Source organism: Schistocerca cancellata, chromosome 1 (genome assembly GCF_023864275.1).
Source record: "Schistocerca cancellata isolate TAMUIC-IGC-003103 chromosome 1, iqSchCanc2.1, whole genome shotgun sequence".
Classification (NCBI taxonomy): domain Eukaryota; kingdom Metazoa; phylum Arthropoda; class Insecta; order Orthoptera; family Acrididae; genus Schistocerca; species Schistocerca cancellata.
In genome coordinates this window covers 281,545,419-281,561,268 of record NC_064626.1, presented here as the reverse complement: position 1 = coordinate 281,561,268, position 15,850 = coordinate 281,545,419, and the positions used below count along the sequence as shown (strand labels likewise).

The following is a 15,850-nucleotide window of genomic DNA, read 5'->3' as shown; positions in this document are numbered from 1 at the left end:
AACATTACCTTCCTTCAATTATACCAACTGGCGGTGAATCGAGGAAGAAAAGTACATACTGACGAAACTGAAATGAGCTCTAACATGGAAATTAAGCTTTTCTGGACACATGTCGACATGACATCTTTTCTTTATTTGTGTGTGAGGAATGTTTCCTGAAAGTTTGGCTGTACCTTTTTGTAACACCCTGTATATCAGTCATGTATGAGATGGCACGTTCAAATCAAATGTGTGTGAAATCTTATGGGACTTTACTGCTAAGGTCATCAGTCCCTAAGCTTACACACAACATAACCTAAATTATCCTAAGGACAAACACACATGCCCATTCCCGAGGGAGGATTCGAACCCCCGCCGGGACCTGCCGCACAGTCCATGACTGCAGCGCCCCTGACCACTCGGCTAATCCCGTGCGGCTGAGATGGCACGAGTTAATGTATTAATGACTAGACTCGATAATCGAACTTGGAATTTAAATGACAGATACGACACTGGTACCAATGTCACTTCTAACTCTCTATAATTTTAACCATCTGATTTGATTTCTAGCATGCTGAAGTTGTTGTGTGTTTAGACGCACAAGAAGCCATTCGAGGCGGGCGGGTACTCGAAGGGGAAAACTAACAGCACCTGCGGACGCGGGGTGGCTTCCTTCCCGACCGGACAGTAGACCAGTACAACAGAGAGAGCGGAAGGATGGGACTATTGTGCATCGTATCGCACATGGCCGTACTGCCGTCAGCAAGGTGCCAGGTGGCGGGACAAAACACCGAGGCTCTACTGCTAATTTAAACCTCAGGACCCTTCCTCCATTGTGCCCCCCGTCTGTAGCCAGCGACCACAGGGCGACGTGTACGACTTTTCCTTGAGTTAAGAGACTTATCACAGCCACTTCCAGTGCCTCTGTGATTGCATATGTTCCGGTCGGAAGTAACCTTTTTAGCTTGAAGTATTATTGCGTGGCTGGGAACCTTCCAAGCCAATGCCTAGAAAAGTATGATTTTTTTTCCTTTTTGTTTTCTCACGGTGGTGAAAATGCACCAGTGGGAAAGGTACTAGCACTCATTTGTCGATGTCCTGTGACAAAGCTTCTTAGTCTGACGTTTTACCTTGAGGCCTTGGTAAGTCAACTGATTGGAGGAATGGTCTCATGGTGCTTCTGGAGATATACTTATAAATGTTACTAAAATATACATTGAAGAGCCAAGGAACTGTTACACCTGCCCAATATCGTGTAAAGCCCCCACAAGCATGCAGAAGTGCCGCGACGTGACATGGCAAAGAGTGCTGGAGGGAAATGACACCTGAAACCTGCAGGGCTGCCCACACATCCGTAAGAGTTCAACGGGGTGGAGATGTATTCCAAAAAGCACATTGCAAGAGATCCCAGATATGTTCAATAATGTTCATATCAGGGAAGTTTGGTGGGGAGAAGAAGTATTTAAAATGAGAAGAGTGTCCCCGGAGCCACTCTGTAGCAATTCCGGAAGTGTGGGGTGTCTCATTGTCCTGCTGGAACTGCCCAGCGGACATGGACATCAATGGATGCAGTTGATGAGAAAGGATGCGTACTGACACGTAACCTGTCTGAGTCGTATCTAGACGTATCTGGGCTCCCATATTACTCCAGCTGGATACTTCCCATACCATGATAGAGCCTCCACTAGCTTCAACAGTCCTCTGCTGATATACAGGGTCCATGGATTCCATAGGTTCTCTCCATACCCGTACACGCCCATCGCTCGATACAATTTTAAACGAGACTCGTCCGACCAGGCAACATGTTTCCAGTCGTCAAAGGCCAATGTTGGGTTTGGTGGCTGCAGGCGAGGGGTGAGGCTCTGTGCCGTGCAATCATCAAGGGCACACTACTGCGCCTTCGGATCCGAAAGTCCATATCGATACCGTCCCTTTGAACGCTTCGCACGCTGATACTTAGTGATAGACCAGCACTGAAATATGCAGCAATTTGCTGAACGGTTAACTTCTATCACGTTAGTCGATTCTCTTCAGTCGCCGTTGGTCCTGTTCTTGCTGAATCTTTCTCCGGCCGCAGCGATCTCGGACATTTGATGTTTTGTACACTCGTGACATGCTCGTACGGGATATCCCCACTTCATCGCTACTTTGGATATGTTGTGTCATATCGCTCGTGCGCCTATTATAATACTCACTTAAATCTTGATAACCTGACACTGTAGCAGCAGTAACCGATCTAATAACTGCGACAGACACTTTTCGTCTTATATAGGCATTGCCGCCTGCGGTGCCGTATTCTGCCTGTACAAGTTTCTTTGGCGCTTCAGTGTACTGGTGATCAGTGTCGGCAGTAAATTTAGCAATTGGCCGAAAAACCTTAGACATGTAGCAAACAGGCGTCAGAAAGAGAAGCGTGTGGTTTTGGACACTTAGCTGTGTACACTGGAGAGAGCGGCAGACTTGGCCTACTCCGGAGAGTCCTCTATATCCGTGATCCTGACTTTGAAGAGAGTCAGTAGGTGCCTTATGCAACATGGTAGGGCAGGATAGGCTATAAAACATGATAAATTTGTGAAACTAGGGATTTCTCAAGTAGTCGCTTTGCCCCAGCAGTTTGCTTGACTTTACTGAGTGTCTTCTGTTTCCTTTGGTGTCACTGTATACTTGATGTTTGAGATAATGGTACGATAACAACGATCGAAAACGTAAATGATCATCCCCCTCAGACACCTGCAAACAGTTAGGTATAATACACATTTTGGTCACTTATGCACCACTTGATTTCAGTGAACTGTATGTAGTAAGTTCTACATTTATTTCATTTTTGATATGCCATTTATCAAGTAAATAATTAATGCATTGTAATCCTTGATTTTCCTTCCATAATTAATGAACCAACCTCATATCCCACGGCATAATCGATAGAAAAATAGACGAGACACACTGAGGATACACTGCTTAGGGTCCTTCTTAACACACCCATTTCTGGGTACAGCCCATCTTCAGAACGTCAACCAGAGAAGCCGTTGTACAAAGTATTGACTCATCAGAGTAACAAGTGGCCAGTTAGCGTGTAGCTACACATTTAGCATTCAAATAAGTCTTGTCTCAAGTAATGTGGTATCTCGGGAGGCGTAACCGTTTCACAACTGCACCTGCCCTCCAAGAACATACAACGCACTCCATGCAACGTTCTGGTCATAACCCACAGTTGGTTGGCGACAACAAGCTGCCGGACTCCGAATTATAGCCACGTGCGTAGGCTACCGTTAACACCACAATACGAACGGCTGCGTTTGGCCTGGTCCCATGACTGTGAAGCAATGGCCACTGATAAATGCCGTCGCACTGAATCGCGCTTCTACAAAACTTCGGATTGACTATCGATGGCGAGTATAGCGGCGACCTGGAGAGATGTCCCTTTCTTCCAACGGTTGTTGGTGGCACAGTGGTGTCATTCATGGCATCAAGGTGTGGGGAGCCTTCTTATATGACTACATGTCATGGTTGGTATTAGTTCATGAAACTCGGCGGCACAACAGTACGTCACTGACATCGTGCCTCCTGATGCATAGCGTCTCATCCGCCAGAATAGTGGTACCATTTTTCAACAGGAAAAGGCTATTCCACAAACGACACTTGTCTGTACGACCATTCTGCATGTTTTTCTAGTACTACTATGACTAGCATCATCTCTAGATCAATAGAATACGTGTGGGACAAACTCGGATGTCAGCTGCGTCCTAGTGCCATCATTGAGGATATCGACGACTAGTAACAACAGCCGTGGACCAAATTGCGTCAGAAGAGGTTACAGCCTGTTTTTGACAACTTACGCTACCGAATCAGTGCATGCATCCGGACCAGACGGAGTGCAGTGTCATTAATGTTGCCTCGTCGTGTCAAGCTCTTTCAAAATTTCAGTCAAATACTTAAGCACCCAAATAAAATTATATACCCTCTCACCCCATGGAGTTCGATCTTCCTCCTCTGGGTGCTTCACTCCTGTCTGGCAGCTTATTTTCATACCGAAGCAGGTGTCAAGAACCACTTTCACAGTCACTCTTCTCTGGGACATTTAAGGCTATCCATACGACTCTGTGTATTAGAATGTCCTCGTTCACGCAGTCACACAAAGCAAACAGAGGAACCCAGCACCCAGCGCATTCTGAAGAATGGTGTACGCGACGTGAATGTGGCGACGTCAGACGCGTGGCGTCCCCGTGCGACGCAATTGTTGTGAACTCTCCCGTAGACTGTCGTCAGTAACCTACAGTACATTTAACCCTTGTGGTCTTACTAGAGTATAAGCTCTGGGAATATATGACTATCTGCCTCAACTTGAGCTTGTCACTGGTTCCTGCAACAGGATAAAGAAGACCCTCACTTTTTTGAAGTCCTTCTGTTTGAGTATGAGGTTTAGTTTAGGTGAGAAAACAATTGGCATAATACACGTGTACGGACAGATGGGATCCTACACACAGCCGTTAGGCAAGACTATCAGAGATAATTTGCAGTAATCATGTGAGGGACTTCTTGTTCGAGCCTACATGTTGCTTCATCGACTCATATGGCTAATCTACAGACTTTTCGAGCAAGGATACGTGCCAAAATTATTAGAGGACGAACCGCTAAGTACGAGAGGGTGGGTGTTGTTATAGCAATATGAAGAGTGTCGCATTTTACAGAACAAGTACGTGAAGTATAAAGCCCTAATTTCTGAAATTGATGGGTCAACCAGAGCGGACATGTTTATATCTTGACCTCAGGACCTGAGACTTCTTCCTCTTGGACTATATGAAAACCGAAGTACACTCAACCCATCAGGACTCAGACAGCTTGGCTACAGTGGACTACATATACAGAGCACGCATCTCACTGAACGCGGTATGCCCTGCTACATCGATACTGGCTCTGTGTTCAATTTGTACATTTTGCTGATTTATTGGGTCACTTTTTTATCTTTTTCTTAATTTTTATTTCATTTTATTTGTATTTACTTATTTTAAGGCATTATTTTCCCGTCAGGCTTGATGCGTAGCCCCCCCCCCCCCCCAACCCCCCTCACAGTAATAAACTGCTCTCATGGGACAACCCTTCCATCTCAGAGTAGCAGTTGCAAACTATGTCCTCAATTATTTCCTGGATGTATTCCAGTCTCTGTCTTGCTCTACAGTTTTTACTCTCTACAGCTCCCTCTAGTATCATGGAGTATAATTTATGATGACTTGACAGACGTTTATCATCCCGCCCCACCTTCTAGTCAGTGTATTCCACATATTCCTTTCGTCACCGATTCTGCGAAGAACCAATTCATTCCTTGTCTTATCAGTTCACCTAATTTTCAACATTCGTCTCTAGCACCGCGTCTCAATTGATTCGATTCTCTTCTGTCCTCCTTTCCCCACCGACCACGTTTCACTACCATACAGTGCTGTGCTACAAACGTACATTCCCAGAAACTTTTTCCTCAAATTAAGGTCTGTGATTGATACTAGCAGACTTTTGCTAGCTGCGAATGCGCTTTTTGCTTGTACTAGTCTGCTTTTTATATCCTCCTTGCTTCGGTTATCATGAGTTCTGTTACTACCTAGGAAGCAGAATTCCTAGACGCTTCTCATCACCAGTTTCGAAGTTCATCGCTCTTCCCATTTCTACTATTTCTGATTACTTTCGCATTTTTTCTATTTAAGCTTAATCCCCTTCTATACTTACTAGACTATTTATTCCATTTAACATATCGTACAGTTCTTCTTCATGTTCACTCAGGATACTAGTGTCATCAGCGAATCTTATCGTTGATATCCTGTGCCCTAGAATCTTAATTTAACTCTTGAACCTTTTTTTTCCATTTACTTTATTGTTTCTTCAATCTATAGACGGAACAGTACGGGCGAGAGGCTACATATCAGCCTTACACCCTTAGTAAGCGGAATATCTCATACTTGATAAACCGGCCCTATTGTTTTCTGTTATACATGTTACCCATATTGTACACTATCTGTATTTCCCTATAGCTTATCCCAATTTTTGTCCGAATTTTCAAACACTTCCCTATAATTTACATTGTCGACAAATCCTACTAACGTGTCTCTTCCACTATCAACTGTAACGTCAGTATTGCCTCTCTGGTGCCTCTACCTTTCCTAAAGCCAAACTGATCGTAGTGTAACAGATCCTCAATTTTATTTTCTATTCTTCTGTATATGATTCTAGTCAGAAACTTGGATTCATGAGCTGTTAAGCTGGTCCTGCGATAAATCTCGCGATTCATTTTCCGAACTGTGTGGATAGTGTTTCCCCGAAAGTCGGATGGTTCGTCGCCAGTTTCGCAAATTCCACACACTAATCTGAATAGCCGTTTTTCTGCCACTTTCCCGAAAGGTTTTACAAATTCCGATGTAACGTTATCCGAACCTTCTGCCTTATTTGACTTTTTGTCATCCAAAGCTCTTGTCAGTTCTGCTTCTTTTACAGGATCCCCTACCGCTTCGCTGTCAACTCCTGTTTCTTCTTCTATCACATCATCAGACAACGCCTATGGCTCATAGAGGACTTCAATGTACTCTTCCCATCTTCACTGTGAAATTATCGTTGCACTTCTTATGTTACTGCCTTTGCTTTTAATTTCAGCCAAGGTGGTTTTGAATTTTCTGTATGCTGAGTCAGTCGTTCCGACAATGATTTATTTATTGATTTCTTCTGATTTCCATGTAGCCATTTCGTCTTAGGTTCTCTACATCTCCTGTTTATTTCATTCCTAAGTGACTTGTATTTCTGCATTCCTGAATTTCCCTAGACGTTTTAATCCTTCCTTCAGTAAACTGAATTATTTCTTTTGTTGCCCATTGTTCTTCGCAGTTATATTCTTTGTGCCTATGGTTTCCTTTCCAGCTTCTGTGACTGCCCTTTTTATGATGTGTATTCGTCTTCAGTAGAGCTGCCTGCTGAACTACTCATTGTTGCAGTATCATTCCTGAATATTTCCGTATCCCATTTCTTCCCTCATTGACACTTCTTTACTAGCTTCTTAAGCTTCAGCCTACTCGTCATCATTGATAAATTGTGATCTGAGTTTATATCTGCCTCTGGTGTACACCTTACAATTTAATATTTGATTTTGGAGTGATGTAATGTAACTACAATCGTCCTGTATCTCCCAGACTTTTCCAGTTATATCTCTTCCTCTTGTGGTTCTTGAACTACACTTTTGGTAATACCAGCTGAAATTTATTGCAGAACTCAATTAGTCCTTCTCCGAACCCATACTTTTTATTCAGGCCCTAGTTTACTGGAACCCTTTCTTCTATTCCACCCCCTTACAACCACATTTCAATGTCCCATAACTGACAGAGCTTCAAGTCCCTAGCGTTCTCTATTACCCGATCAGTCTCCTCATATACTTTCCGTATCTCTTTATCTTCTACTTGCGACGGGTCTTTCTATGCTGATGGGAACAACCTTACCAATGAACTGGTCGCAGTAACTCACATTCTGCCTCTACCGTCCTATTTGTTACTCTTCCCATTCTCGTTATACCATTTTCTAGCTCTGTTGATAATATCCTGTACTCTTGTTACAAGATAACCTTATTCCCATTTCATTTTTCTGATGTTCACTACCTCTAAATTGAACCTTAGCATTTCACAAATCACTTCAGAAAGTACACGCTTTAATCTCGATGACACATACAATGGGGTGGCCAAGAGGTTCTAGGCGCTACAGTCTGGAACCGCGCGACCGCTACGGTCGCAGGTTCGAATCCTGCCTCGGGCATGTATGTGCGTGACGTCCTTAGGTTAGTTAGGTTTAAGTAGTTCTAAGTTCTAGGGGACTGATGACGTCAGCAGTTAAGTCCCATAGTGCTCAGAGCCATTTGATACACACAGTGATCTCCTGGATGCTCACTCAATCTATTTATGAACTATGGTTGCTTAGCAAAATATAGTTGTTAAACTCAATTTCATGACGTCTGTCAGTTTGGGCATGTATTTTCGTGTATCCTGCATAAATTTGACTGTACTACAGTACCATCATCTAGTACACAAAAGATAGTTATAATACAAACGATACATCGATCTATTACACCAATAAAAGTATATGTAAATTTCTGACAGGAATCGTACTTTTAGTCTCGCCTGGCAACAAATCCATCAGTCAATGTCAAAAACCTCAGGAAAGATTGTTTCTTTGTCCACGGTTTCTGTCTGTCTCAGACAGGTAGAAATATTAATGTAATATACTCTGACTATATGGAACTCTTCGGATAAATAAATAAAAAAAGTATGTCCGCTCTCGACATTCGTATGTGTCAAAATGACTACCGTGTTTGAAGTGCGGGAGGTAATTTCCCGTTATCACCGACAACTAGCCTCCTCAACGAAATATAAACGTACGTGGACCCTTCAATTAACCCCAACACAAAGTCAATGAGCAACTTCATATGAATTGTAAAAAAAAATTCTGCAGATTCTATTTGCATTATTGACACAAGCTAAACACTGCATGGTGCCCCAAAAGCCAGAACGTTGAGGAACCATGAGGTCTCGTTTAAAGTGTCTCTTCAGATTCGGATAAGGTCACATGCTATCGATGATTGCCTCCATGATGATCGTCAAGAGGTAGGACTGACAGTGCTGGATTTACCGTCCTATGGTGAGAGACGGGTAGACATAATGCACCCAGAAACAGTATTGAACATAATGGTTTTGAAACTTCCTGTCAGATTAAAACTGTGTGCCGGACCGAGACTCGAAATCGGGACTGTGGTGTCACCGCCAGACACCACACTTGCTAGGTGGAAGCTTTTAAATCGGCCGCGGTCCGCTAGTATACGACGGACCCGCGTGTCGCCACTGTCAGTGATGGCAGACCGAGCGCCGCCACACGGCAGGTCTAGAGAGACGTACTAGCACTCGCCCCAGTTGTACAGCCGACGTTGCTAGCCATGGTTCACTGAGAATTACGCTCTCATTTGCCGAGACGATAGTTGGCATAGTCTTCAGCTACATTTGCTACGACCTAGCAAGGCGCCGTATTCAAGTGATATTAAGATTCTATTAATGTATCATCAAGAGCGATGTTCTACAAATGTGGATTAAAGTTAAGTATTCCAGAAACTACGTACTTTTCTTTATAGCATTCATCACGTATCCTGTTTCAGACCGCACGCCAGCCTGCGTGAGTTTAAGCGCGTGCCTTTCGGCTTCCTCTCATTGTGTCTAGGCTGTCTTGTCTAGACACAACAGGGACCTTTACCTTTCGCGGGCAAGTGCTCTACCATCTGAGCTACCCAAGCAAGACTCACGCCCCGTCCCCACAGCTTTAGTTCTGCCAGTACCTCGTCCGTATATCTGGAAAGAGAACCGTGTCATTCAGTTCATTATCCAGAGGACATACCATTTAACAATGCAAGCGATTTATGGTGAACATTTATCGAAACATGTGAAACGTTAATACAAACTGAAAGGACCACAGTGGTTCGAAATGGTTCTAATGGCTCTGAGCACTATGGGACTTAACTGCTGTGCTCATCAGTCCCCTAGAACTTAGAACTACTTAAACCTAACTAACCTAAGGTCATCACACACATCCATGCCCGAGGCAGGATTCGAACCTGCGACCGTAGCGGTCGCGCAGTTCCAGACTGTAGCGCCTAGAACCACTCGGCCACTCGGGCCGGCGGATCACAGTGGTGAGCGCTGCTAATGTACAGGTTTGTACCTGAGATAAAGTATGAAGATTAGTGAGTGCAAAGACATTTTGGAAAAAAAATGGATCCGAGATTATAAGTAAAGACATAAAGCCATGTCCAGTGGTTCATGAAATGTTCTTGAAAACCTTTTTCGCAGATAAAATGCATTGTCTGGAATTGTTCGTACAATATAGTTCATGTCTGATAATTGCATGGAAGGAGGCGTAGTATTTACCTTCTAGTAAATGTTCTGAGTAGTTGTCACACTTCTATCAACAATATTTTCATGAGACAGTAACATGAATCTATCTGTCGCAGTAATAATTGATTATAAAAACAAATTATATTTTACGAGCATGACGACCTTTCCCGTAAAAATCACTCATCATTCTCCATTTTCCAAAGTACCAGTAAATAAGTAAGTTTAGGCGACCGGAGGATAATGCTGTCCACTCCGCAAAATAAAAAAAGCTACCGAGAAAGTTCTTCGCAGCCGTTTCCGTTCTACAGAAAAGGCTGTTTTATCTTTCTTACACGCCCCCGGAAGATGGAAAGGATGTCTTTTCCGAAACTCCGAGAGTCTTGGGAAATCGAAGAAAGTTTCATGTCACCAATACAACACGGAGGGGAAATGGGATGGTACTACGTGTGGAACCAGAATACCTTCGCCATCCGGAAACAAGGAACTGTTGCTAATCTCAGCGTAAATAATATAAATAAATGTCGGAAGAATTTTGTTGAAGTTCAACGATGAAGTGCAACTACGAAGTACTAGCTCTACATGAATCCATTTGGTGCTGCAAGTAAACGATGGATTGTTTTTAACGTGATCCGCACGATTTTAGCTACGCATAATATACAAGATTGATACTTAAACAACAAATTTTATTGTGTCTTATCGACATATTCGTTTTAATCTTAACTGCAATTTTGCTTTGACATTCAACAACAGCTGATAAAGATGATATAGAAGTAGTATAAAAGCCTGAATATATGACATATTTTTCAACATAAGGACCTTTTTTAAAAAAAAAATTCCAAATTGTTGAAAACATGATCTACGAGCCCTACATCTAGTCCTCCTAATACGGAAATTAGTTACAAACATACATGTGTTTTGAAAGTTATATAAGATCCACTTCTTTATTAACCGGGCAACAAATTAGAAGTACTGTGTTCATAAAAGGCATCTGCTGCAAATAAATGTAGGAAACCGGAATTGAAGTTGTAATGTGTAGCTCTGAGATGCCTGTTGTTATTACTATATATTTCCTAAGATAGAGTGACAGCGTGCTATGACTTATTTGCATATGGATCACTCCTGGTCATTCTGGATGGCTCTTAGTTTTCTACGATAGATATATTAGAAAACATTATGAAACACACTAGAAAAGTGTACTGTTATGTTGTTTACATAGTATCAAATGGTTCAAATGGCTCTGAGCACTATGGGACTTAACTACTGAGGTCATCAGTCCCCTAGAACTTAGAACTACTTAAACCTAACTAACCTAAGGACATCACACACATCCATGCCCGAGGCAGGATTCGAACCTGCGACCGTAGCGATCACGCGGTTCCAAACTGACGGGCTTTGAACCGTACGGCCACACCGGCCGGCTATCAAATATAATAGATTACTTGTTGCACTATATATTGTTTTCACTGCACTCACATTGTTAGGTTGATAACAGTCAGATACGCACAATGGTGTTGCTGTTGCGGTCTTCAGTCCACGGACTGGTTTCACGCAGCTCTCCGTGTTACTCAATCCTGTGCAAGCTTCATCATCTCTGAGAAACTACTGCAACTTACAGCCTTCGGAATCTGCTGAGTGTATTCATCTCTTGGTCTCCCTCTACGGTTTTACCCACCACGTTTCCCTCCAGTACTAAACTGGTGATGCCTTGATGCCTCAGAATGTGTCCTACCAACCGATACCTTCTTTTAGTCAGTTAGTGCCACAAATTCCTCTTCTCCCCAGTTCCATTCAGCACCTCCTCATTAGTTACGTGAGCTACCCACCTAATCCTCAGCATTAATCTGTAGCACCATATTTCGATAGCTTCCGTTCTCTTCTAGACCAAACTTTTAATCATTCATACATGTTTCGCTCCCATACGTGGCCACAGTCCATACAAATACTATCAGAAAAGACTTTCTAACACTTAAATCTATACTTGATGACAACAAATTTCTCTCCTTGAGAAACGATTTCATTGCCAGAGCCAGTCTACATTTTACATCCTCTCTTCTTCGACCACCATTAGTTATTTTGCTCCCCAAATAGTAAAACCCATCAACCACTTTAAGTGTCCCATTTCCTAACCTAATTCCCTCAGCATCACCTGATTTAATTCGACTACTTTCCACCATCTTCTTTAGCTTGATGCTAATCTTATATCCTCCTTTCAAGACGCGGCACGGTCCACTCCGTTCAATTACTCTTCCAAGTCCTTTGCTGTCCCTGACAGAATTACATTGTCATCTTCAAACCTCCATGGATTTTAATCCTACTCCTAATTTCACTTTTGATTCCTTTACTGCTTGCTCAATATACAGATTGAATAACATCGGGGATAGGCTACAACACTGTCCCACTCCCTTCTCAATCACTGCTTCCCTTTTGTGCCTCTCGACTCGTATAACTGTCATCTGATTTATGTACAAGTTGTAAATACCCTTTAGTTCCCTGTATTTCACCCCTGCCGCTTCCGGAATTTTAAAGAGAGTATTCCGTTCAACACTGTCAAAAGCTTTCTCTAAGCCTACAAATGCCTTAATCTATCGTCTAAGATAAGTCGGAGGGTTAGTATTGCCTCACGTGTTCCAACATTTCTACGGAATCCTAACTGTTCTTCCTCAAGGGCGGCTTCTACCAGTTTTTCCATTCGACTGTAAAGAACTCGTGTTAGCATTTTGCAGCCATGACTTATTAAACTAATAGTTCGGTAATTTTCACACCTGTTGACAGCTGCTGCCATTGGGATTGGAATTATTATATTCTTCTTGAAATCTGTTTCATACGTATTGGTCACCAGATGGTAGAGTTTTGTCATGGATGGCTCTCCCAAGGCTATTAGTATTTCTAATGGAATATTGTCTACTCCCGGGGCCTTTTTTGACTTAGGTCTTTCAGTGCTCTGTCAAATTCTTCATGCAATATCATGTATCCCATTTCACCTTCATCTACGTCCTCCTCATTTCCATAATATTTTCAAGAACATAGCTCTTGTATGGACCCTATATATACTGCTTCCCCCTTTCTGCTTTCCCTTCTTTGCTCACGACTGATATTTCATCTCCGTTCTTGATATTCATACAAGTGGTTCTCTTTCCTCCGAAGGTCTCTTTAATTGTCCTGTAGGCAGTATCTATCTTACCCCTAGTGATATATGCCCCCATATGCTTACATATGTCCTGTAGCCATCCTTGCTTCGCCATTTTGCACTTCCTGTCGATCTAAGTTTTGAGACGTTTGTATTCTTTTTCGCCCCTTTAAATTAGTGCATGTTTGTACTTGTCAATCGTTCCCTAATGCTCTCTCTGAAACTCCCTACAACCTTTGGTTCTTTCCGTTTATCAAGGTCCCATATCCTTAACTCCCACCATTTGGGCAGGTTATTAAGTTTTAGTCTACAGTTCATGACCAATAAATTGTGATCAGAGTCCACATGTGGCACTGTAAATGTTTGACAGTTTAAAAAAAAGTTCATAAGTCTCTGTCTTACCATTACATAATCAATCTGAAAGCTTCCAGTGTCTCCAGGCATCTTCCTTGTATATGGTCTTCTTTCATGGTTCTGAAATCAAGTGTTACCTATGCTTAAGTTACGCTCTGTGCAAAATTCTACCAGGCGGCTTCCTCTTTCGTTCCTTACCCCCAGTCCATACCCACCTACTGCATTTCCTTCACTTCCTTTCCCTACTATTAAATTCCAGTCCCCCATGACTATTAAATTTTCGTCTTCCTTAACTATCTGGATAGTTTCTTGTATCGCATCATACATATCTTCAACTTCTTCATCATCTGCGGAGGTTGTTGGCATATAAAATTGTACTACTGTGGTAGGAGTGGGTTTCGTGTCTATCTTGGCAACAATAAAGTGTTCACTATGCTGATCATAGTAACTCACCCGAGCTCCTATATTTTGTTCAGTACTAAACCTACTCTTGCATTGGCCCTATTTGATTTTGTATTTATAACCCTGTACTCACCTAATCAGGTCTTGTCCCTCCTGCCATCGAACTTCGCTTACTCCCCCTATATATAACTTTAACCTATTCATTTCCCTTTTTAACTTTTCTAACCTACCTGCCAGATTAAGAGATCTGACATTCCAAGCTCCAATATATACACTCCTGGAAATGAAAAAAAGAACACATTGACACCGGTGTGTCAGACCCACCATACTTGCTCCGGACACTGCGAGAGGGCTGTACAAGTAATGATCACACGCACGGCACAGCGGACACACCAGGAACCGCGGTGTTGGCCGTCGAATGGCGCTAGCTGCGCAGCATTTGTGCACCGCCGCCGTCAGTGTCAGCCAGTTTGCCGTGGCATACGGAGCTCCATCGCAGTCTTTAACACTGGTAGCATGCCGCGACAGCGTGGACGTGAACCGTATGTACAGTTGACGGACTTTGAGCGAGGGCGTATAGTGGGCATGCGGAAGGCCGGGTGGACGTACCGCCGAATTGCTCAACACGTGGGGCGTGAGGTCTGTACAGTACATCGATGTTGTCGCCAGTGGTCGGCGGAAGGTGCACGTGCCCGTCGACCTGGGACCGGACCGCAGCGACGCACGGATGCACGTCAAGACCGTAGGATCCTACGCAGTGCCTTAGGGCACCGCACCGCCACTTCCCAGCAAATTAGGGACACTGTTGCTCCTGGGGTATCGGCGAGGACCATTCGCAACCGTCTCCATGAAGCTGGGCTACGGTCCCGCACACCGTTAGGCCGTCTTCCGCTCACGCCCCAACATCGTGCAGCCCGCCTCCAGTGGTGTCGCGACAGGCGTGAATGGAGGGACGAATGGAGACGTGTCGTCTTCAGCGATGAGAGTCGTTTCTGCCTTGGTGCCAATGATGGTCGTATGCGTGTTTGGCGCCATGCAGGTGAGCGCCACAATCAGGACTGCATACGACCGAGGCACACAGGGCCAACACCCGGCGTCATGGTGTGGGGAGCGATCTCCTACACTGGCCGTACACCACTGGTGATCGTCGAGGGGACACTGAATAGTGCACGGTACATCCAAACCGTCATCGAACCCATCGTTCTACCATTCCTAGACCGGCAAGGGAACTTGCTGTTCCAACAGAACAATGCACGTCCGCATGTATCCCGTGCCACCCAACGTGCTCTAGAAGGTGTAAGTCAACTACCCTGGCCAGCAAGATCTCCGGATCTGTCCCCCATTGAGCATGTTTGGGACTGGATGAAGCGTCGTCTCACGCGGTCTGCACGTCCAGCACGAACGCTGGTCCAACTGAGGCGCCAGGTGGAAATGGCATGGCAAGCCGTTCCACAGGACTACATCCAGCATCTCTACGATCGTCTCCATGGGAGAATAGCAGCCTGCATTGCTGCGAAAGGTGGATATACACTGTACTAGTGCCGACATTGTGCATGCTCTGTTGCCTGTGTCTATGTGCCTGTGGTTCTGTCAGTGTGATCATGTGATGTATCTGACCCCAGGAATGTGTCAATAAAGTTTCCCCTTCCTGGGACAAAGAATTCACGGTGTTCTTATTTCAATTTCCAGGAGTGTAGAACGCCAGTTATCTTTCTCCTGATAAAGACGTCCTCGTGAGTAGTCCCCGCCCCGAGAACCTAATGGGTGACTATTTTACCTCCGGAATCTTTTACCCATCATTTAACGATACAGTAAAGCTACATGCCCTCGGGAAAAATTACGGCAGTAGTTTCCCCTTGCTTTCAGCCGTTCGCAGTACCAGCACCGCAAGGGCGTTTTGGTTAGATCAGTCAATCATTCAAACTGTTACCCCTGCAACTACTGAAAAGGCTGCTGCCCCTCTTCAGGAACCATACGTTTGTCTTACCTCTAAACAGATATTTCTCCGTTGTGGTTGCACCTGCGGTGCGGCTATCTGTATCGGAGAGGCGCGCTAGCTTCTCCACCAACGGCAAGGTCCATGTTTCGTGGG

The 15,850-nt window shown here is 44.0% G+C and overlaps 1 protein-coding gene and 1 non-coding gene across 2 annotated transcripts in view; both read right to left on the bottom strand.

Annotated features, from left to right (window-relative positions):
- The window catches only part of LOC126170162 (hemicentin-1-like), a gene marked incomplete at its 3' end in the record, with an annotated part of 232,868 nt that overhangs the window by 47,644 nt on the left and 169,374 nt on the right, over positions 1 to 15,850 (bottom strand). The window lies entirely within an intron of this gene.
- Positions 9,575 to 9,658, bottom strand: Trnas-gga (transfer RNA serine (anticodon GGA)). Its single transcript is given in 2 exon segments — positions 9,575 to 9,609; positions 9,619 to 9,658. It is a non-coding gene; the product is annotated as a tRNA-Ser (tRNA).